Source organism: Engystomops pustulosus, chromosome 2, assembly GCF_040894005.1.
Source record: "Engystomops pustulosus chromosome 2, aEngPut4.maternal, whole genome shotgun sequence".
NCBI lineage: Eukaryota > Metazoa > Chordata > Amphibia > Anura > Leptodactylidae > Engystomops > Engystomops pustulosus.
In genome coordinates this window covers 11,198,572-11,221,216 of record NC_092412.1, presented here as the reverse complement: position 1 = coordinate 11,221,216, position 22,645 = coordinate 11,198,572, and the positions used below count along the sequence as shown (strand labels likewise).

Genomic DNA, 22,645 nt, shown 5'->3' with positions numbered 1-22,645 from the left:
ATAATTCAGTTGAGGAACGCCGAGATGTGCTTAGTAATGCAGTTTCCGTAGGGTAGCTATATTCTTGACGTGTCCAAATATGGGAGGAGGCACAAGATCAACATGTGAGCACCTGCTTAGGGTTACAGACCATAAACAGTTTTTCCACATGTCGAGCTTTTATGAGGATGGAGAAAAGGCGGGTGGTCATCTTATGGCAATTATGGCATCTGCTCAGAAGAGGACTTCTCATAAACCAATAATTAACCCCTTAAGGACGCAGGGTTTTTTTTGCTCATTCCTCGCTCTCCACCTTCAAAAATCCATAACTTTTTCATTTTTCCGTGTACAGACCTGTGTGAGGGCTTATTGTGTGCGTAACAAATTTTACTTTCCTGTGATGTTATTTATTATTCCCTGCCGTGTACTGGGAAGCAGGAAAAAAATTCCAAATGTAGAAAAATTGAAAAAAAAAAACCGCATGTGCGTCACGTTCTTGTGGGCTCAGTTTTTACGACTTTCACTCGGCGCTCCAAATAACACGTCTACTTTATTATTTGGTTCGGTGCGATCGCGGTGATACCAAATTTATACAGGATTTATTGCGTTTTAATACATTTTAAAAAATTAAACAAATGTGTACGAAAAAGGAAAAAAAATTCTAATTCTTCTGACACTAATAACTTTTTTGCAAAATGAGCCGACGTTTCCATTGCTACCATTTTGAGGTCTGTGCGACATTTTGATCACTTTTTATTACATTTTTTGTCATGTAAAAAGGTGTAAAAGTCGCATTTCGGACATTTGGGCGCCATTTCCCGTCTCGGAGGTCACCACCGGCCGTAACCGTTTTTATATTTTGATAGATCGGGCATTTTGGGACGCGGCGATTCCTAATGTGTCTATGATTTTTACTGTTTATTATGTTTTATATCAGTTCTAGGGAAAGGGGGGGGGTGATTTGAACTTTTAATATTTTATTAATTTTTTACATTTTTGAAACTTTTTTTTTCACTATTTCTTTGACCCTCTAGGGTACATTAACCCTAGATGGTCAAATCCTTCCTACCATATACTGCAATACAACTGTATTGCAGTATATGGAGTTTTTGCACATGATTCATTACAATGAGCCAATGAGTCAGATGAAGACCCGAGGCTGTCATGGCAACTGATCGCCGCACCCGATGACGTTCGCCCAAGGGCCATGCCTTCCGTGCCGCCGGCGACTTTGCCGGCGGCAAAGAAAAGGTTATCACCCGTGATCGGTGCAAGCACTGACTGCGGGTGTTAGCGATGGGTCTTTGCTGCGATATGCAGCAAAGCTCATCTCTGTATGAAGAAGGCTCAGCCCGTGAGCCCACTTCATACACCCTTCACAGCTCCGTGGCGGATAGCGTAGCGTGAAATCGTTAAAACTGTGACTGGAAAGGTAGTTAACCATTTGCAGGATGTATCCGAAGGCTTTATAGGGGTATTCCTCCCACGAAGACAAGTTTCTTATATGTACTCAGGATAACATAACAACACATTCTCTAATTCACTGTTATTAACCAAAATACAACATTTCCCAACTTGAGTCCAACTTGTCTCAATCAGTCCTGCTGTACACGATTTCAGTTGCCCTTATACACGATTTCAGTTGCCCTTATACAGCCATCTTGGATTTCTGTGCCACAGCTGTGCAGCTGAGTTTCTCTCTCTCTCTGCGTCCTGCACTCTAGCCCCGCCCCCTGCACTCTAGCCCCACCCCCTTCAGTCCAGTACGGAGGTCACTCACTGATGCATATTGAGACACAGACAATCAGTTCCTGTCGGAAGCCGCATGAGGAGAACTACGAGCTAAAGACAGATAAGTTGTTTATCTGGGGAGGCACAGTAGATCCAGTGTGATGTGGAATAGCAGAGATGTAGTAGGAGAGATGACAGTGTGTAATAGGCATCTCATGGATCTCATCATCTCTCTTCTGTCTCATCTCGCCTTCTATGTGTCAAGTTGTTAGTACAATGTCAGAAGCCAGATGAAAGTGTATATACACCTTGTACCTGATAATCTAACCACATTGTCACCCCACAAAACTAGAGGAATCACAATGTGTCTGCTTAGAGAGGCCCCACCCACACCCTGGGATTTTGCACTGAGCAGCCTAGGGAGTGATAGGAGCTAAAACAGCAATAAAACTGAGTAAAATGGTAAAGTAAGTGGTTAAAATGATCTTTATTATGTTAACGTCACTAAGGGATTGAAATTTGACAATTTTCTTTCATGGGAAAACCCCTCTAAGTCCTTATACTCCTCTTTATACTGCTCTAAGGTGAGCCCTACTCTACAGCAGATAGATTTGTTCTTTGATAACCTCTCCCAACCCTCACTGGATCGTGACCAAAGATTAAAGTTAGTTGCGCCATTTACAATGGAGGAGCTGGAATTGGCCTTAGATTCTACGTCCAATAACAAAGCACCAGGTATTGATGGGAACATCAAGTCTATTGAAACTGTATAATGAAACGTTGGGAACACGGGGGACCCTCACCTACAATGTCGGAGGCGATAATAGTAGTTATCCTAAAGCCGGGAAAGGACTCCTTATCCCTACTGCCCTATATGGCTCCTTCTGCCTTTCCGTTGTATAGGGGGACCCATTAGGGGTCAACTTATGCGCTTGCTACTTCCTGCTATAGCCGATGCCCACTCCTCGGCTTGGCACCGCCCCTTCCCCATCCAAGTGGCACAGAGGTGGAAACAGTGGCAGCTCTGAGCAAGGCATAGCGACTATGTCACGGCTTGTGGCTCTGCTCCCTCTAAGAGGTCCACGGGGATGGGAAAGTTGTATTTCAGTGTCTCAGTTGCGCCTCAGTCATATTTGCAGATGAGTTCTTAGATAATACAATCATGTGACACTCCAAGGATAGGGATAAGATAGGGATAAGCTACGGACATCATTTACGCTTTTTTTTGCGGATCTGCAAATACGGGAGACATATGGATAAGTCACGGCCTACAAAAACTACAAGAGACCAGCAGTGCTGGAGGTCTGGTCTAATCAGGAAGGTTTCATCTTACCTGGTAATGTGAGGAGCTGGTGGTCCTCCATCATGATGTCCTTGTACTGGTCCTTGTGTCCTTCTATATACTCCCACTCCTCCATGGAGAAATAGACAGGAACCTCATCTACAGCTCCATCTACCTGATGATCCAGTGGGATGTTCTCTTCTGGTTCCTCTTTAACAACATGGAAGTCTTCAGGACTGGGACAGCTCTCTGGTTCCTCTCTAATATCTGGGGAATCTTCAGGACTGGGACATCTCTCTGGTGGACTTCTCAGACTGGATCCATCTATAGGAAATATACACAGTGACTGATACATTGTCTATATGTGATGATGAGATGATGGAGGAGGTGACCTCACACCTGCTCTGTCCTCTATAATCAGGAAGGTCTCCTCTTACCTGGTGATGTGAGGGGCTGGTGGTCCTCCATCATGATGTCCTTGTACTGGTCCTTGTGTCCTTCTATATACTCCCACTCCTCCATGGAGAAATAGACAGTGACGTCCTGACACCTTATAGGAACCTAACACACACAATGACATAGTCATCACCCAGGGAAAGGAGTATGGTATAGAAAGACGAACAAGGGAAGACCAAATAGCGTTCATAGGGTAGTAGAGTTGTAACCTGCGTGGATGGATTAGGAGAATTAGAGAGGCTCACCGAATTTGGTTGTGCTATGTTAGGCACAACTCTAATGTGGGTATGGACGGTATGGTGTTTATGCCTCCTGGTGCTGCCTATGGACAAGGATCGTCAAGACACGGTTGCCAAAATAGTCTGGAATCGTATTCGGTAGAGCAGGACTGGTACTTGTCATGATTGGCGCACACGGATTAGTCACATACATAGAATGTTAGGTAGAAGGATTTTATATGCGGTATCTCTGGTACACAACGCGTTTCGGAGTCTAATATGACTCGTTAATCAAGTGGGTAGATACTAGGTTAAAAGTTAAAAGACCCTACCCCGGCATCCATACTCCAGTGTCTACCAAATAACTACCCCGGCTTGGATGCAACCCGATTTATTGCCTGTTATTATACACAAACAATTAAATCAAGCAAGATTTTAAATAAATCAAACCACATAACCTGGGGGGGGGGGGAATATATGGGCCGTCATGGTGGACTAAAGGAAATGGAATTACCGGTAAGACTAATTCACTTTTTCCTTAACGTCCCCAGGTCATGTTATACCAGATATACCAGATGAATTATTTTTTAGGGAGGGACTACGGCCTGTAGTTTCTTTCTCCCAAAGGAAAGGTCCATGTTATTTGGAATGTCCAGTCTGTAATGTCTAGTGAAGGTAAGTGAAGAAGACCAGGTAGCCGCTTTACATATTTGTTCAATTGTGGCTCCTCTTCTTTCAGCCCAGGAGGTAGCCATCGCTCTTGTGGAATGGGCTTTTACGGTTTCTGGCGCAGCCTTATTTAGAGACTCGTAAGCCTCTCTGATGACGGTTTTAATCCATCTGGATAAAGACGCTTTTGATGCCTTTTTCCCTTTGTTCTTCCCTTGGTATTGGAGAAGAATATTAGAGTCTTTTCGCAGACCTTAGAGACTTCTATGTACCTGAGTACTGTTCTCCTTACATCCAGGGAATGCCAGGCAATTTCCTTAACGGATCTTGGGTTTTGGCAGAATGAAGGTAGGACCACTTCCTGATTGCGGTGGAAAGCTGTGCAACCCCTAGGAACAAAGTTTGGGTCAAGCGTTAGAATGATCCTATCTTCTGAAATTAAACAATAAGGTTCATTTATAGACAGTGCCCGAATCTCCCCAATCCTTCTCTTAGTAGTAATTGCAATTAAGAAGGTTGTTCAAAGTTAGATTTCTAAGGCTTACAGATTCATTCGGTTCGAACTGAGGTCCAGTAAGAAAATTTAGCACTAAGGATAAGTCCCAGGGAGCCATTGAAGGTTTCACTGAGGGCCTGATTCGGACGGTCGCTCTTACAAACCTTTGTATCCATCTATAGTCAGTCTCCTTTCAGGATCCAGGCTGAGAGCTTGAGATCCTGTGGATTCGGATGAAATAGTGGCCCTTGGTAGAGAAGATCTTTCTGAACGGGTAGCATAAGAGGTTCTGCTAAAGCCATCTTCTTCAGGAGCGGAAACCAGCTCTTTTTGGGCCAGAAAGGAACGATCAGGATGACCTTGGACCTGTCTCTTTGAATTTTCCGAAGAACTCTTGCTATTACAGGCAGAGGAGGAAACGCATATGCCAGAGAAGCATCCCACTTGTGGCTGAATGCGTCCAACTTCGAGGCGGTCTCTGAATAACTGAGAGAGTAGAAAAAATCTGCTTTTGTATTTTCCCTGGTGGCAAACAGATCCACTACAGGCATGCCCCACATCTGGGTTAGATGATGGAATACTTGCTGGCTCAGACACCATTCGTTGTGGTCTAGTCTTTTCCTGCTCAGAAAGTCTGCCACCTTGTTGTCCTTTCCTCTCAGATGAACTACTGATAGGGACTTCATGTTCATTTCTGCCCAAGAGACTATTTCGCTTGAGAGGTCTGGAGATCTTGTACCCCCTTGATGTTGAAGGTAAGCTATCGTCGTGGAATTGTCCGATAGAACTTTCACGTGCTGACCTACCAACAGATGACTGGCTGTCTTCAAGGTTTCTAGGACTGCTCTCAGTTCTCGATAGTTGGAAGATATCCTTTGGATAGGAGGAGGCCAGTTTCCCTGGAAGAAGGACCCTGCTATGTTCGCACCCCAGCCCTTTTGACTCACATCTGTTTGGACTATAGATAGGGGCCAGGGATGCCAAGGAACCCCCTTCTGTAGATGTGCGGGAATGGTTCCGCCACTCTAAGGATTGTTTGACCGCAGGAGTAATGCTGATGTGATTGTCCAGATGTAGGGGATCTTTGTCCAATGATTGCAGTATCCAGCCTTGCAGGACTCTCGTATGGTTCTGTGCCCACTGGACACACTGGATGCAGGATGTTAACTGCCCCAGGAGCTTCATAGCATCTCTTATGGAGCATCTCTGGCGATGAAGAAAAATGTTGACTTCACATACCAGGCGTTCTGACTTCTCTCTGGGAAGATAGGATTTCTGGTTCACAGAGTCCAGGAGGGTTCCCAGGAAAAGGATCTGAGTATTTGGATGCATAGCAGACTTCTCCCAGTTTATGATCCATCCAAGATCTTGTAGCGTTTGGATTATAAAGTTCCTGTGTAGAATAAGCTCTTCTCAATTTTCCGCTATTATGAGTAAGTCGTCCAAGTATGGGATGACCAGGACTTGATGCGTTCTCAAGAAGGCTACGACCTCTATGATTATTTTGGAAAATACTCTCGGAGATGATGCAATCCCGAAAGGTAGAGACCTGTATTGGAAGCATAGATTTTCTCCTTATGGTGAGACTATTGCGAACCTCAGAAACTTCTGAGACTGAAGGTAAATAGGGACGTGGTAATACGCATCCTTCAAGTCTATCGTGCACATGTAGGCTCCCGGATGGATCAATGTTACTGCAGATTTTATTGACTCCATCTTGAAATTCATGTACAAGAGATGCTGGTTCAAGCCTCTGAGGTTGCAAATCATCCTGTGGGATCCATTTGGCTTTTGAATGAGAAATAAGGGGGAGAAGTGTCCGCACTTCCACCTTCCTTTTGGTACTGGTGTAATTACGTCCATCTGAATAAGTTTCTGGGCTTCCTGAAAGATTAAAGCAGTCGACTTTTGAGATGCCAACTTGGTAAGGATAAACTTGTGGGGAGGAAGAGATGTTAATTCTAGCATGTAACCTTGCTTTATGTCTAGAATCCAAGGGTTGGATGTGATCTGGGTCCATTGTGCAAGGAACCCCAGTAACCTTCCTCCCACTCTGGCGTCATTGCTTCCCAAAGGAGGTCAAATTACTGGAGCTAAGGAGGAAGCCTCTACCTCTACCTCCTTTCGGATGGCTCCAGCGCCCTTGCTTGCCTTTGTCTCTGTATGAATTTTTTCGATCTCTAAAGTCCTGAAAGGGCTGTTTTCTGGGTGGCTTCTTAACCTCAGGGAACCCTTTCTTTTTGTCCGCCGCTTTCTCCAGAATAGAATCAAGCTCGGGACCAAACACGAATTCCCCTTCAAACGGAATGCTGCAAAGTTTGGACTTCGACCTGAAATCACCACTCCATTGTCTTAGCCATAGAGCTCGTCTGGTTGCAATAAACAAAGCACCTTCTTTTGCCGAAAACCTGACGGATTCTCCAGACGCAAAAGACAGTAGCAGACTTTAATGTTGGAAGAGTCTCTAACAGGAGCTCTCTGGGGGTGCCTTCCCTAATATGATTTTCCAGCTCTGATAACCAGAAATACATTGTACGGGCAACCTATCCATGGGGTCTTTTAGCTGGATAGAGTCCTCAAAGGGCAGGTCAGTGCGCTTTGTCAGCTTTGTCACCTGGACATCAACCTTGGGAGGGGAATTCCAGAACTTAGTATCGCTTTCGTCAAATAATAAACGATTCCTAAACTCCTTAGACACAGAAATTCTCTTTTCAGGATCTCTCCACTCTTCCTGAATTAGTTGTTTGAGAGTATCGTTGATGGGGAACACTCTCTTTTTCTGGGATCTAAGGATGCCAAACAGTTCATTGTGAATGGATCTAGCTTCCTCTACTTCCTCAATCTTTAGAGTATCACGAATAGCCTTAAGCAATTGGTCTAAATCTTCAGAGGAAAACAGATATCTGGATTCAATCTTTGAAGCGGATAGAGAAGTGGATGGCTCCATATCTAGAGAGTCCTTAAAAGAAGAATTATCCTCTGAGTCAGGGTCTGATTCTGAGGCGCATATTAGGGCCCTTTTAGGTCAGGGGCCAGGAAGGCTAAGCGAGGCTATGGAGGAGGCTACAGAAGTCTGGATTTCCCCTTTAATGAAGGAATGTATCTCCTCCATGAATCCTGTTCTCTCTTCTCTTAGAAGGTTATCCAAACAGTCCTTGCATACTGGGTTTTTATAGTTAGAATTATGTATGTATTGCACATGTTGCATTTACGATAGGCTGATCTCTTCCCATCTTTAGAGGGATCTTTACTCCTCACTCTCTCTCGGCCCCTGCTAAGAGAGAAGCGATAGCTTAGTTTTGTAGGGGATATAACATATATTTGAAATAGAGCCCCTGCCCCTTTAAATCTATAAGACACTCACAGGGCCTGTAGACAGGGGATCTGATACAGAAGATTCCTTGGCAAGGACCTCGCTAGGAAAGATGGATACTTCCATGGGCACCTATAATTTATAGGTAAGGGGGGCTTATTCACATACAGCAGAACAATATATTGCAGTATTAAGTACATTGACACATGGTGTACAGTACCTTATCGGCGTAGCGGTAGGCGATCTAGACCTCAGAGTCAGAGTGACTACCTGCGACCAACCTTTAAATTTTGGCGCCGCCGAGCCCCAATACGTCACTTCCGGTGCGACCGGAAGACATCTAATCCGCGTGCCGGAGCACGTGACCAAGGTTACCACGTGCGCTCCGGACTTTCAGTGACCCAAAACGTCACTTCCGGTGCGACCGGAAGTTCTCAAGAGAGGCGTCGGAGCACGTGACTGGAGCCACAACGTGTGCTCCGACTTCCGGGTACCCTGGATCTACGCGGAGTTGGGGGTAGAGCCGGCACAACAGTCCCCATCGGAGGCCAGGGAGGACACGCGATGCATCGAGGCGAGGTCCGGGACTGGCAGGGTTAGGGTCCGTGCCTGCAGGTTCGTACTCCCCCCACTGCCCCACCTGGAGGAAGCATGTGAGGAGAGTTCCATCTCTGCTCCCTGCCCTGTGTAGAGACAGGAAGACACTGGAGTATGGATGCCGGGGTGGGGCCTTTTAACTTCTCTGCTTCCTGTCCCCACAGAGGTCAAGGGGTCATCCTCCAGGGGGGCCGTCATGGGGACGTAAGGGAAAATGAGACATACTGGGAGACAATAATAATGATGTTGATGGTGTTAATAAAATGGTGATCTTGGTCGATATAGAGGGGGGGGGGGGTTATCATAGTTGACAGTATTCAAATTAAAAACATATTGCATTTTGAATCTGCTGAGACCTAAGCGCCAGGTAGGGGGAGGCACAACGTTCTCTCTTTTTCTCTTAATTCCTTTCCCCCCTCCCTCATCTTTTTCCTCTTCCTTCTTTTCCTCTTCCATTGATGCTGTTCCCTTTCCTCTCTGAATAATCTTATAAGAACGCAACTAAGTTGCAGTGAAACTGACTTGATTGATAACAGTATATTGTATTATGTTGTGACATACTATGCACATACTATGTGTTTTATGGTCTACAAAGAACCTCCCACTCCTCCCCCCTCTCCCCCCCCATATCGAGTGCATGATGGTGCCTGTCTTGTGGCTCCCTTCCATACATTCTCCCTTTACCTTTCCTGCTTGTGATGTTCTGTTTTGTTATTAAAAACTTAATAAAATTTGAATATGTAAAAAAAAACTAAACAAAACATACTGCATTTGGGAATATAGACAATAAAATTAAGACAAATGTACAAAAAGTCTTAAACCGGTAAATAAATTGATGGTTCAATAAATAAAGCAATAAATAGATCCGTTAAAACATCTATCATGTGACTGTGCAAAAAAATGTTTTGTTTTTTTTAGCAAGCGACGCAACGACTCCCTCAAAGACAACCCAAGGAACTCAGTAATTTCCGGAGATCATTGGGAGCTACAAATGCGGCTCTGATATCACACACAGAGCCAAATCCTTCAGAAGTACTACCACCAATCAGAAGTTTCATGAACTGCTCGTCAGTTTTTGTCATCTACCTAATGGAGTGCCCTTGTGGCCTCCAATACGTGGGCCGTACAACCCAACAACTTAAAAAAAGAATGAATAGTCACAGATGAAACACCACAAATGGATACATAAAACACATTGGGGCAGATTTACTTACCCGGCCCATTCGCGATCCAGCGGCGCGTTCTCTGCGTTGGATTCGGGTTTGGCCGTGATTTATTAAGGTAGTTCCTCCGCCGTCCACCGAGTGGCGCTGCTGCACTGAAGAGCATTGGAATGCACTGGAATACACCGGGCTGAGTGAAGGTAAGTGCAATTTTCGCGACATTTTTTTGTTTTAAATGTGGCGGTTTTTCCGAATCTGTCGGGCTTTCGTTTGGCCACGCCCCCCGATTCCCGTTGCGTGCATGCCGGCGCCGATGCGCCACAATCCGATCGCGTGCGCCAAAATCAGGGGCAATTCAGGGGAAATCGGCGCAAATCGGAAATATTCGGGTAACGCGTTGGGAAAACGCGAATCGGGCCCTTAGTAAATGACCCCCAGTGTCTCAAGACACGGATTCACACACCACCATAAGGATTTCTCCGTTTTTTTCCGTTACACCAATCGAACACGTTCCTGAAGGGAACGATCGTTTTAATCTTTTGCGCAAAAGAGAGATGTTTTGGATTTTCAAAATGAACTGTCTCGTCCCCAGTGGCCTGAATGTATTTATATAGCCCTTAGGTTCCAGCAAGCCCCCCCCCCCCCCCTGCAAGTGTCCTAATTTTATTGTCTATATTCCCAAATGGAATATGTTTTTAATTTGAATACTGTCAACTATGAACCCCCCCCCCCCCTCTATATCGACCAAGATCACCATTTTATTATTACCATCCACATCATTATTATTGTCTCATTTTTATTTATTTACATATCATCTCATTTTAAACATTTGTACATTTCACTCCCCTCCTACCCCCTCTTATGTCCCCCTAGTATCTACCCACTTGATAAAGGAGTCATATTAGACTCCGAAACGCGTTGTGTACCAGAGATACCGAATATAAAATCCTTCTACCTAACATTCTATGTATGTGACTAATCCGTGTGCGCCAATCATGACAAGTACCAGTCCTGCTCTACAGTCATCACCCAGACCCCTCCCTTGTGTTATTGTACAATGTCCCAGCATTCCCGGCAGCGCTCACCTCTCCGCTCAGCAGCTCAGTGATCCTGGAGGTAAGTTCTAGGATCTTCTGCTCATGTATCAGTGAATGAGGTGGAGGCTCGGTGATGGGGCTCTGGGTCCATCCTCCTGACACACGGGGGGTCACACACTCACCAGACGACTTCTTCACTACTGTGTAATCCTGTGTATGGGGAGACACTGATCACTACATAGATCCTAAGAATCCTTCACCTCTCCAGTCATTTCCCGCTGTTATTCCTAGAGATAAGAGCCGTGTCCTGGGAGACTCTCACCTCTCCGGTTATCAAGGAGATCATCTCCAGGGTGAGCTCCAGGATCCTGGCCGCCATCTGCTCTCTGTCCTTCTCCCGGATCCCTGGTGGATCATTGATGGAAAGGATCATCTTTAGGAGAAACCTCTGGGAGTCCTGTATCTATAGAACCTGAGGAAACATGACAAGAACTAAGAGCAAACTCTATATGAAGCAATTGTGTCCATGACATGTGTGATGTGACAGATGGGGATTCTCCAGACACTGGAGGGGAGGGCGCTGGACTGAGGGAGGAGTGATGGCGCTGGACTGTGCCGCTCCTCACTAATAGCACATACTGGACCCCACATGGAGGGAGACTTTGTTGGCTCAGATATTACCCCCACGTGTACAATGCGTGCACTCCTGGAGCATGCTGGGAGATGTAGTCCCTCCATATAGTGTGTGTGCTCCTGGAGCATGCTGGGAGTTGTGGTCCCTCCATATAGTGTGTGTGCTCCTGGAGCATGCTGGGAGTTGTAGTCCCTCCATATAGTGTGTGTGCTCCTGGAGCATGCTGGGAGTTGTAGTCCCTCCATATAGTGTGTGTGCTCCTGGAGCATGCTGGGAGTTGTAGTCCCTCCATATAGTGTGTGCTCCTGGAGCATGCTGGGAGTTGTAGTCCCTCCTCTGGTCACTTACCTCTTCTCTCCTCAGTGCAGGACACTCTCTACCTCACAAACGTCTCCTGCTCACTATACACTAGTCATGTGACCCGGGGAGTGTGATGTCACTAAGGGGCGGGGCTCCTGCTCACTATCCACTAGTCATGTGACCCGGGGAGTGTGATGTCATTGAGGGGCGGGGCTCCTGCTCACTATACACTAGTCATGTGACCTTGGGAGTGTGATGTCACTGAGGGGGCGGGGTGTAGTTGCTCCTGGTAGATTTTTACCGGGAATAGAGAGTGTCCTGCACTGAGGAGAGAAGAGGTAAGTGACCAGAGCAGGGACTACAACTCCCAGCATGCTCCTGAAGCTTTAATATAATTTCTGCATGTATCCTATTCATTAACCCCCTAAGGACGTGGCCATTTAGCTGCTTAACCCCTTAGTGACCAGGCCCTTTCTGTTTCCATTTTTCACTCCCTATTTTCAAGAATCCACCTTTCTCCTTGAGGTTGAGGCAATGTGTGGGGTTAGTTTCTGTGTAACACTTTGTACTTCCTTGTGCTGCTGTCTAATACCTTGTGCTGGGAAGAGCTCAAATCCCGGGGAAACTACATAATAAGACATTTGCGCCATTTCCGTGGGGTCTTTTGTTTGGAGCCTCATTGTGCCCCCAATTATTATGTTCTAGTGTAAGCTGCTTGCACGGGTATCTAAGAAGTCTCCACGTTTTGTGTCGCCCTTTGTTATCATGTGTCACACATTAGGGGGGGTCCCGGGGGTCAGTGGGACCGTGCACCAGATTATCACGCAGCGTCTGACAGAAGAGCCGGTTACTTCACCCACAGACCATGAGAATAATCTCCTGGAACGTCTATTGGGGCTGCGCTCCACACAGAAGCGCAACATGATCCCGCGTCTTTCGAAGAAATTTGGCGCAGACATCGCCTTGATACAAGAAACGCACCTCAAAAAAGACGAGTTCAACAGAATGAATAAAACGTGGGTAGGAAGTGTGGGAGGCTCATCGGTTAAAGAGGGGAAGGCTCTAATTAGTAAATGCCTACAATGTCAACTATTTTCAGAACATGCAGATGAGAAGGAGCGTCTGTCCCATATAACGATTTCCTATTCGGGGGGAGAGCTAAGCATATACAATGTATACACCCCTAATACAGACCATAGACCCGTCCTGACCTCCCTACAAACTAAAATCCTAGCGGACGGTGAGGATGACAAAATAGTAGCGGGGGACTTCAACATGTTGGTCTCGGACATGGAGGACCGACGACACTGAGGGGGACTAATAAGGGGTGGCGGACAGCTGGCCCTTGCGTTTTCCTCAAGGGAGATCGACGATGTCTATGTGAGTACATCCTTACCAGCTAAACTACAAGTGACCTAAATAGAAACCACCATCACGGACCACTCTCCGGCTGTAATGACTACTATGGACGTATGTCCTAGGGCAGTGGTGGCGAACCTATGGCACGGGTGCCAGAGGTGGCACTCAGAGCCATTTCTTTGGGCACTCAGACCATCACTTCAGGACAGAGTTCACCATATATGACCAAATCCTGCAGTCCCAGGCAACTTAAGAGATACTGTTTTAAAGCGACATTTCATTGGCTGTTTGTAACTGTGGGAAAAGTGAGAGGCTGTTGACAGACCTGCAATGTCTTTGGAGGTCCTCCTGCTGGAACCTTCATTCTTCCTCTACAGAGAGACCCCAGAGAGAAGCTACGATGAGAGTCTGCATTTGCACTTCTTTCAACTGTATTGGTGGCCTCAGGGGGTTGATACGATTGAAAATTGAGGAAGAACAGGTAGCAATAAGTTACTCCTTAAAATGCCATGTGGGCACTTCACGGTAAATAAGTGGATTTTAGTTGTAGCTTGGGCACTCGGTCTGTAAAAGGTTCGCCATCACTGTCCTAGGGGAACAGAACCGACATGGAAATTTCCAACCTTTCTTTTGAAAGACTGGAGCTTTGTTGAGTTACTAAAGTGGTGGTGGCTGGAATACGCCTCGAAGAACGGGGAGCATGTAGTGGACTGTTAGAGATTTTTATCTAGGGCTTAACCGCCCTTACTTCAGTTGTACATGTGACTTTCAAATTAACTCTTTTATGGCCTAAAATGGCTCCCTGGTACCAGGATGAGAACAAACCTAGACACGCGTCAGTCTCTAGTGTATGTGGAAATCTTCTCCCCATTTATTAGTCTCAGCTGCATATATCACAGACAGAAAACATCAGAAGCGTGAATAGAATACTGTGATGCTATTGGCCATAATGAATTTACCAGGACATTCTCCGAAAAGGTTAATAAATCATTAACTATTTCTTCTCAGAGGCTTGTTCATACTAATTACCCTTGTGTTAGCTCTGTTAAGTCATTATATGGTCTTCACACAGAGGAGCTTCAGACAGATAAGAGCCAAAAATGAAAACAGACATTTCTAATCGCTTTCACACTGGATGAAGTTTGAATTGTGACATTAGCTGGACAGTGGTCAGCATGACCCCCCCCCCCCAGGTCAGACCTAAAATGGCCGCTGTTTGGTTCCCTTGGTCCAAGATGGCCACTGTAGAGGAATATTTCATTAACATTCCCCCCCTTGTTTGAGACTGCAGATCCACAACCTCTTAAACTCCAGGTACCTACAGGTGGGCTAAACCCTCACCTGCTGGACTTTTTTTATGGCTTCACCAGATCCCCCAGAGGCCAGTCACTAAAAAGGCTACAGGTCTGCACACTCAAATCACATCACTGAGTTTCCATAGTTGTAAACAAGCTGGTTCTCCAACAGGCAGCATCATCCTCGCTCCAGGCACTTCTCCTGTCGTGGTTCTTACCGCCTGGACGGCCATCTGGGACATGTGAACTTGATGAGGGGGACCACACAACACGCAATAAGTGACAAGAGCAAAATCACAATCCCCATTATCACACCCACTTAAAGGAAACCCTTCCAATCCCCCAACCACAGAGTGAAGGACAAAGTGTCCACCCCACAAGAGAGTTTCTCTTGAGTTCCCTGGACAGTCCTTTTGATCTTTTCACAAGCATGGGTAATGGATCCATAGGGGGCGATGTCATCAGCGATCTACATGCAACAAGCCACTCCTACCATCTTACAGACTCCTCCCTTCTCAGCAAGGATCATGTCCAAAGCCATGCAGGTCTGGGAAGCATCTTGGGTATAATTCACAAATCTCTGTTTATTACAATAAAAACAGTTAACCCAATCAACTTTTTGCTCATAGCTATCTGGGGAATAATGGACACTAGACCTGCCCATATCTGATTGTGGGCCTTGTACTCATCTGGGACCCCTCTTGGTACTCCTACTGTGCTTCTCTCTTAGACTTTCAGAATCCCTTGGGATTCTCTACCTTTTCTTTATGTGTCCGATCAACCTTATCCCTGGGAATGACAAGAAGGAATGCACAAATGTTATCACAGTAAACTCACCTTCCCAGCCTCTAGGCCTGACCTGACTTCTATCCCCACAAATCCTGTAGACATCAGACACTGCTAATACAGGGCTACCTGTGCTGTCACTATTAAAGAAGGTCATTGTCTTGCTGCACCAACCGTGGGTGAAGTCTCCTACCCCGGGAGCATGGCCGGCCCAATGGATACAATGATAGTCATGGTTGGGGTGTCCCTGAGCATACAGTCATTCAGAAGAGACCAGCTAGCAAGAAGAGTAAGTAAGTTTGCAATAGAAAGCGTGAAAGCATGCTGGCTTCCCCCTAGCTTCACAAACATGGCATTGGTCAGCAGGACTTGGAAAGGACCGTCATAGCGAGGCTTCAGACTCTCTCTCTGGTGTCTCTCTTTACCACCATGTAGTCTCCAGGCTTCAGGTTATTGCTCCTGAGGTCTCTGTCTGGATCTTAAAAAAGGACTTTTCCAAGGTCTGGCTCAACTGTATGGCATGTTCCACCTGGTTTCCTGCCATCAGTTATAGGGTCTGCGAGAAGTAGGGGCCTAGTCTGGGTGCACAGCCAAAAAGTAATTCAATGGGGGCAATCCCGTCTTTCTGTTGAGGGTAGTCCTAACTAAATGGTGGGCAGCAGGAAAGCACTCGGGCCATGGTTTCTTTGTTACTTCCACGGCCTTCCGGATCTCTAACTTAAGAGTGCCGTCTACTCTTTCAATCCCACCACTAGCTTGGGGTTGGTAAGGGGTGTGCAGGGCCTGTTTTACACCCAGGAGGAACAAGGTTTCAGGTCTTTACCTGTCCAGTGAAGTGGGTTCTGCGACCGGACTCTACGGTCTCTGGAAGTTCAAACCTGCAGAAAAATCTCACTCACCAACTTCTTGGCTGCGGCTCTGGCAGTAGCCTTGGTCATGGGAAAAGCTTCTGGCCACTCTGGAAAGAGATCAATGCACACAGGCACGTATTCCTACGTACCACTTTTTGGTATCTGGATAAAATCCGTCTGCAGTCTCTGGAAGGGATACAGCGGCTTGGGTGTCACCTTCTGTGGGGTCTTTACCACCTTACCCGGGCTGTGGCGGGCACAGACTATAAAGGCATTCACTAGTCTAGTGACAGGGGTAGTAACACCCGGGGCAAACCACTGGCGGTTTATGAGCGCTAGCATGGCCATTTTGGATGTGTGTGTGTAGCCGTGGGCTACATGACTTGCTGTCGGGTGCAGGGCTACGGTCAGGCACACCCTCTCTCCCAGCATCCAGGTCCCATCGGCATCTGGGCTCCAGCTTTCCTCCACACTTCCTTCTCTTCTGATGACCGTCGGGCCACCAGGGACTGGAACACCTGTGGATCAAACTTTCCAACTCCAGCTCTTTAACCAGTGTCCCATGCTTAAAGGGGGTCCCTGCAGAGGTGAGGAAATCTCTAGCCTTCCATGTGGGTTCATAGTCGTGTTTAAACCCCAGGACTATACCTTGAGTATAAATGGTTGTCCTTTTACCTTCCACCAGCTGCAGCGCTTCCTTGAGTGCCATCACTCCACCTCCTGCGCTGACCTGTGTGGAGGGAGTGGTTCTGCTTGTACTACCTCAAGTGCGCCACTGACCACTTTATATCCAGTGTAGAACTGTCTGTCTTCTCCTGCAGACCCGGAGCCATCTATGAGAAAACTCAACATCTGGGTTAGCACCCTCACCCTTGAATCCTGTAAGACTGGTGACAGAACGGCAAGATTCCGGGCTGTGCACCTTGTCAGTGTGACATTCTGGGGCATCAGGAGTCTGAGCTGTCTGGCCTAGGCGGTACTTATGTGAGGACACTTGTGCAAGTCATGTGGGGCTTACACAGTAACTGAGTGATCTAGGATCTGGGATTAACTCACTGGCCTTGCCGAGCAGATTACTGGCTGCAGCTACTAACACATGAAGGGCTCCCCTCATGACTGAGTCTAACAGGGCTTAATAGTGGGCCATTGGGGAGGCCACCACGTTCCTGGGCTAGGACACCTGTGGCGTGGCCTGGATACTTGTGCAAAATAAAATGTCTGGTTCAGTGGGGTGTGCCTAGGACCGTGGCAGACAGGATTTGCCAGCTTAAGGCTGTGAAATGCATCAATTGCCTCCTGACTAAGGGCAAATGGGGAAAAGGCAATTCAGTCATCAAAGGGGCAGCATCAGGCTGGAGGCAGCAGACCTTATCCCAGGCCTGCAGGAGCTGGTCAGTCCTAGAAACATGTGAAGAGGCTTAGGGCCTCAGGGCAGGGGCATATTCTGGACTGCCAGCTTTCTTTCCTCTGTCAGGTATCTGCCTGTGGCTGAGAATCAGTGGCTTAGGAAGACCACCTTCTCCTGGAAATACTGGAGTTTTTCTCTGGAAGCTTTGCAACCCTTCTGGAACAGAAAACACATAAGGTCAATAGATGCATCCTGGCAAACCTGTAAAATGGAGGCACAAAAAGAAGAGAATATCCAGTAAGGGGCTAGTCTGCCAGTCTACTACCTGTAGGGCCGTGGAGTACTGGTGGGTGAGTTTTACCCCCCCCCCCTCCCCCTTGTGAGAATCTGCACCAGGTATACTGGAATACTTAACTGGTAAAGGCAAATAGGTACTGTAGGGGCACAGAGAGGAAAACATTTGCCAAATCAATAACAGTGAATAATATGTCACTCTTGGGGACTGCTGCCAGTGAGATTTGTGGGTTAGAAACCACTGGGCATCAGTACACTCATTGGCAGCTTGGAGGTCATGGACCATTCTACATGTATCCAGCTGTTCTTTCTGGGTCTTTGTCTTGATTGGGAACGGATTGAATCATCATCGGTCTAGCAGAGTTTTACAATGAAAGGAGCTAACTCTGTCTGGGGGGATGTCCTTGCTGACGTCCTCGTTCGTTACCACCCTCCCATTAGAATGTGACCACTCACTTTAGTCACTTCAGTAATGTCTCCTCCCCGCAGTTGAAATACGCCCACCTGGGTCGGGCCCCTCACTGCTTCACAAGGTTCACTAGATGGAACTCCTCCATGACCGTTTAAGTCTCCGCTTTATCTCATCTAGACATATGGGATTCTCTTAACCATCTCTAGCTCAGCGTTCTGTGCTTTCTATAAGATTCTGGCCAGACTCCAACGTCTCAATATGGAGAAATTCTCTGTTATCTACTCTTGAAGGTCAGTTCTAAGCATAACACAGACACAGAATTCCAATCCCAACTGCACAGATTTCTGCCCCCATGGTCTGACCCTTGTTAACCCTATAAACTCCAGAAAGCAGGTACATTGCAACACTTTTTATAGTAATTTTTCTCTAATCGTCAGGATCAAATAAGTTTTAACTGGGCCATAATAAACCAAACAAACAGCATCCCACTCCAAGAATTATCTTTAGCAGAAATCGAGAATTAGGTGAAATATCGCCTTTATTCCAGACATCTGTCAAGACTCTCCAAGGGTGCTCAGCTGCTAAACTACAACTGTTATCCTCAACCACGCTTAATGGGTGCCAACAGAGTAGAGTCATAGGCAATTAACTTTCAGGGACTGAATGGAATATAAACTGTTCTAAGATTGCCACCACTGAAGGATGGTAGGGCGTGTCATCTTCTCTAACCACCAGATATGGGGGTGGAGTCTAAGAGGGTGCTTTGCATTCCAGACGCCATCTTTCTTTTCTACAGGGAGGAAAATATAATAAAATCTCTTTTTCTTAAATTCTCTCCACATCAAAAACTTTGAAATGTCCCTTATCACCTGTCTCTTTCTCAATGGGCACTCTGAAGGATCCCTGTCACTCTGTCCTGGTCCATCAAAGCCAGAGGCTCTAAGTGTCTGTTTGCAAATCTGCTCAAATTTTCTCACTTGTACAATCACCAGATCCTCTGACACATCCCAAAACCCTCAAACCTTCACTACTACTTTTCTTTTCCATCATGTGAACAACAAGTCCCTTGTTTGCAATGCACTTGGCTCAATTCCAATTCACTCTGGCTCACTTCAGATTCAGCCAACTCAAACTATTGACAAACAAAGAACCTAGCTACCAGAGAATTTCTCACGAAGGACGATACACCAAGCCACTGCCTGACTAGACTGCCTCTATACTAAGTTACTGTCTTCCAGACTAACTAAAACATGTTGCTGTTCTTCACTAGTACTCACAGCCACACAAGTCCGCTCAGACTCCCCAGAGGGAGTCGAGTGCACACCTGGTCAGGGCAGGTTTTCGCAATCTGAACTGTGTCACAATCTATGGGAAAAACCAGTCCCAAACAAACAGTATCCCAGACACTATGATAATCTGACCATCACAACAGAATACCTCCTACTCTAGCATTGCAGACATCTAAGAGTTACTCCTTCCAGTCTCATAGCTTCAGCTGACATCACAGACTGTCTGACCATCCGTCACTGCCCAGTCACTGTCATTCACCTTACAAGTGGTTCTTTGCCACAATAATAGTGAGCATACTGTTATATATGGACATTTAAAGACAAAGTACATAATATCACACAAGGAGATGACCTTACCCAATCTATCCAGCCAGTGAAACCGAAGTGACAGTCAAGGCAGACAAAAAAGTAGACTTACCCCAAGCGCTCACATTCAGTTCTGGTCACTGGCCGCCTGTACTCCTGTGGAGGTCACCTCGATGGTCAAATGTCCATTCTAATATGCCCAACCCAGTCGACGCCATAAATTAACTCTTTTATGGCTCCCTGGTACCAGGACGAGAACAAACGTAGACACATCGGTCTCTAGTGTATGTAGAAATCTTCTCTGTTTATTAGTCTCAACTGCATATATCACAGACAGAAAATCATCAGAGGTGTGAATAGAATACTGTAATACTATTGGCCATAATGAATTTACCAGGACATTCTCTGAAAAGGTTAATAAATCATAAACTTCTTCTCAGAGACTTGTTCATACTAATTACCCTTGTGTTAGCTCTGTTAAGTCATAATATGGCCTTCACACAGAGGAGCATCAGACAAATAAGAGCTAAAAATGAAAACGGACATTTCTAAACACTTTCACACTGGATGAAGTTTGAATCATGACATTAGCTGCACAGTGGTCAGCATGACCTAAAATGGCCGCTGTTTGGTTCTCTTGGTCCAAGATGGTCACTGTAGAGTAATATATCATTAACAGGACCCACTAGTGCAGTACTGAGAATAGCATATTCCACCTTCTTAAACTCGGCAGCGCAAGTCCATAAAGAGCTGTGGGTTCACGCTAAAACTGAATTCGAAACATGGGCAAAAAGGAGGGAAAAATGTTATTAGGTTGCAAAAGCAGATATAATATAGATGGTTTGGAAACTAATCGGGCCGACTGCTGGCCAATCTAGCTGCACAATCAAAGGTCCAGATGGGCGGGTAACAAGGGAGCCAAAAGCAATAAATGACTTATTGGGAAATCACTATAGGGAACAGTGATGCCCCTTACAATCCGGAAGATGGAGAGGAATTTTTAAGGAACGTCTCCTTGCCAACACTAACCAGGGAACAAAACGAAACACTAAACGCGCCCCTTACGGCGGAGGACATTCAGCGGGTAATAAGGGAGTTGCTGTCTGGGAAGTCCCCAGGCCCAGACGACTACCCGGGTAAGTTTTTCTAAGCCATGGAACTACAGCTAGTCCCGTATATGGTAACCTTATATACTGGAACTTCCTTATACAGGGACATGAACGTTGCTCACATAAAACTGTTGGAGAAAGCTAGAGAAAGCTTTCTTTAACTTCCCGCTATGGAACTCCACGGCTTTTCAGGAGGTAAGGACAAATAAGCTCTTCCATAAGTGGAAAAAATAAGGGGATACTATGAGTGGAGCACCTACTACATGATACAGACCCTCGTGGCTAACCATGGAGGAGTTAGAGACGCAATATAATCTAGGCCCCTCCAACTTTATACAATATGCACAAGTAAAACAATCAGTTATGAGTATGTTAAGAGACGTGAGCAAAGAGGTCAAAAACTATGCTTTCGACAATTGCTGGGCCCAAGTATACAGAAGGCTGAGAGATGTGTGGACTAGGGGGGTGGCGGAGCGTGCATTTGAAGCATGGTTAGAGTTGTTGGAGGGGGAGGAGGTGGGGAAAAAGATTCTTGAAGGGTGGATAACATTAAGAACAGCAGTGCTTTTATGAGGTATGGAGATATACACCATACCGAATAATCCGTAGAGCTATCTATAGTTTTAACTCTCCACCCTCTCCATTGCACCCAGATAATAACAGGCTGTCCGTAGTGCAATGAACTGGGTACAGATCTATTCCATGGCCTATGGACGTGATTTGTGGGAATGGGTCAATCGCTTATGCTCCACAATGTGGGTGTGAGGGGCACGCTGGGTCCGCTGCGAGTGTCATAATTGATGAGATTCAGATGTCGCCATTGGTTGGCCCTCTTCTGGTGGGATCACGGGTTGGTCTCTAGTGGCCTTTTCTCAATTCCTGAGGAAATTAGTAGATTTAAAAGTAGCAAGAAGAAATAGACATGTTTTATCCCCTTCAGGTTTCATTATTGTGGGAAAGGGGGGAGGGAGTGAGAGCTTAACCCAAAAACATTTGAACTGTGTTATGTTATTGTTTGAAAAATCCAATAAAAATAAATATATTAAAAAAAAAAAAAAGTTGGTGAACACTGTCAGCCAGTGCAGGGAAGGGACAGATTCTGATTTCTGGCACACGTTCTTAAGCCCTAAAATCTTTGATCAGACCAATAATCAGCATCCCCCACCCATCAAACGCTGTCTACTCATTCTCCCTCTTCCTACATAGCTAAGTAGTGAAGTATCACTTAAATATATGACTGAAAGCAGTATCTTTTAAGTTGCTTGGAACTGCAGGAAGATTCTGAGTCCTGTCTGGTGTGCTGGGCGATGCCTCGGGTTCCCACAGAAAGGGCTCTGAGTGCCGCCTCTGGCACCGGTGCCATAGGTTCGCCACCACTGATATAGAGTTTGCTCTTAGTTCTTCTCATGTTTCCTCAGGTTCTATAGATCCAGGACTCCCAGAGGTTTCTCCTAAAGATGATCCTTTCCATCAATGATCCACCAGGGATCCGGGAGAAGGACAGAGAGCAGATGGCGGCCAGGATCCTGGAGCTCACCCTGGAGATGATCTCCTTGATAACCGGAGAGGTGAGAGTCTCCCAGGACACGGCTCTTATCTCTAGGAATAACAGCGGGAAATGACTGGAGAGGTGAAGGATTCTTAGGATCTATGTAGTGATCAGTGTCTCCCCATACACAGGATTACACAGTAGTGAAGAAGTCGTCTGGTGAGTGTGTGAC

General features: G+C 46.2%; 1 protein-coding gene across 1 annotated transcript in view; it reads right to left on the bottom strand.

The window, feature by feature from the left end:
- The window catches only part of LOC140116889 (uncharacterized), a 448,339-nt gene that overhangs the window by 66,217 nt on the left and 359,477 nt on the right, over positions 1-22,645 (bottom strand). The gene's annotated exons all lie outside the window — the stretch shown is intronic.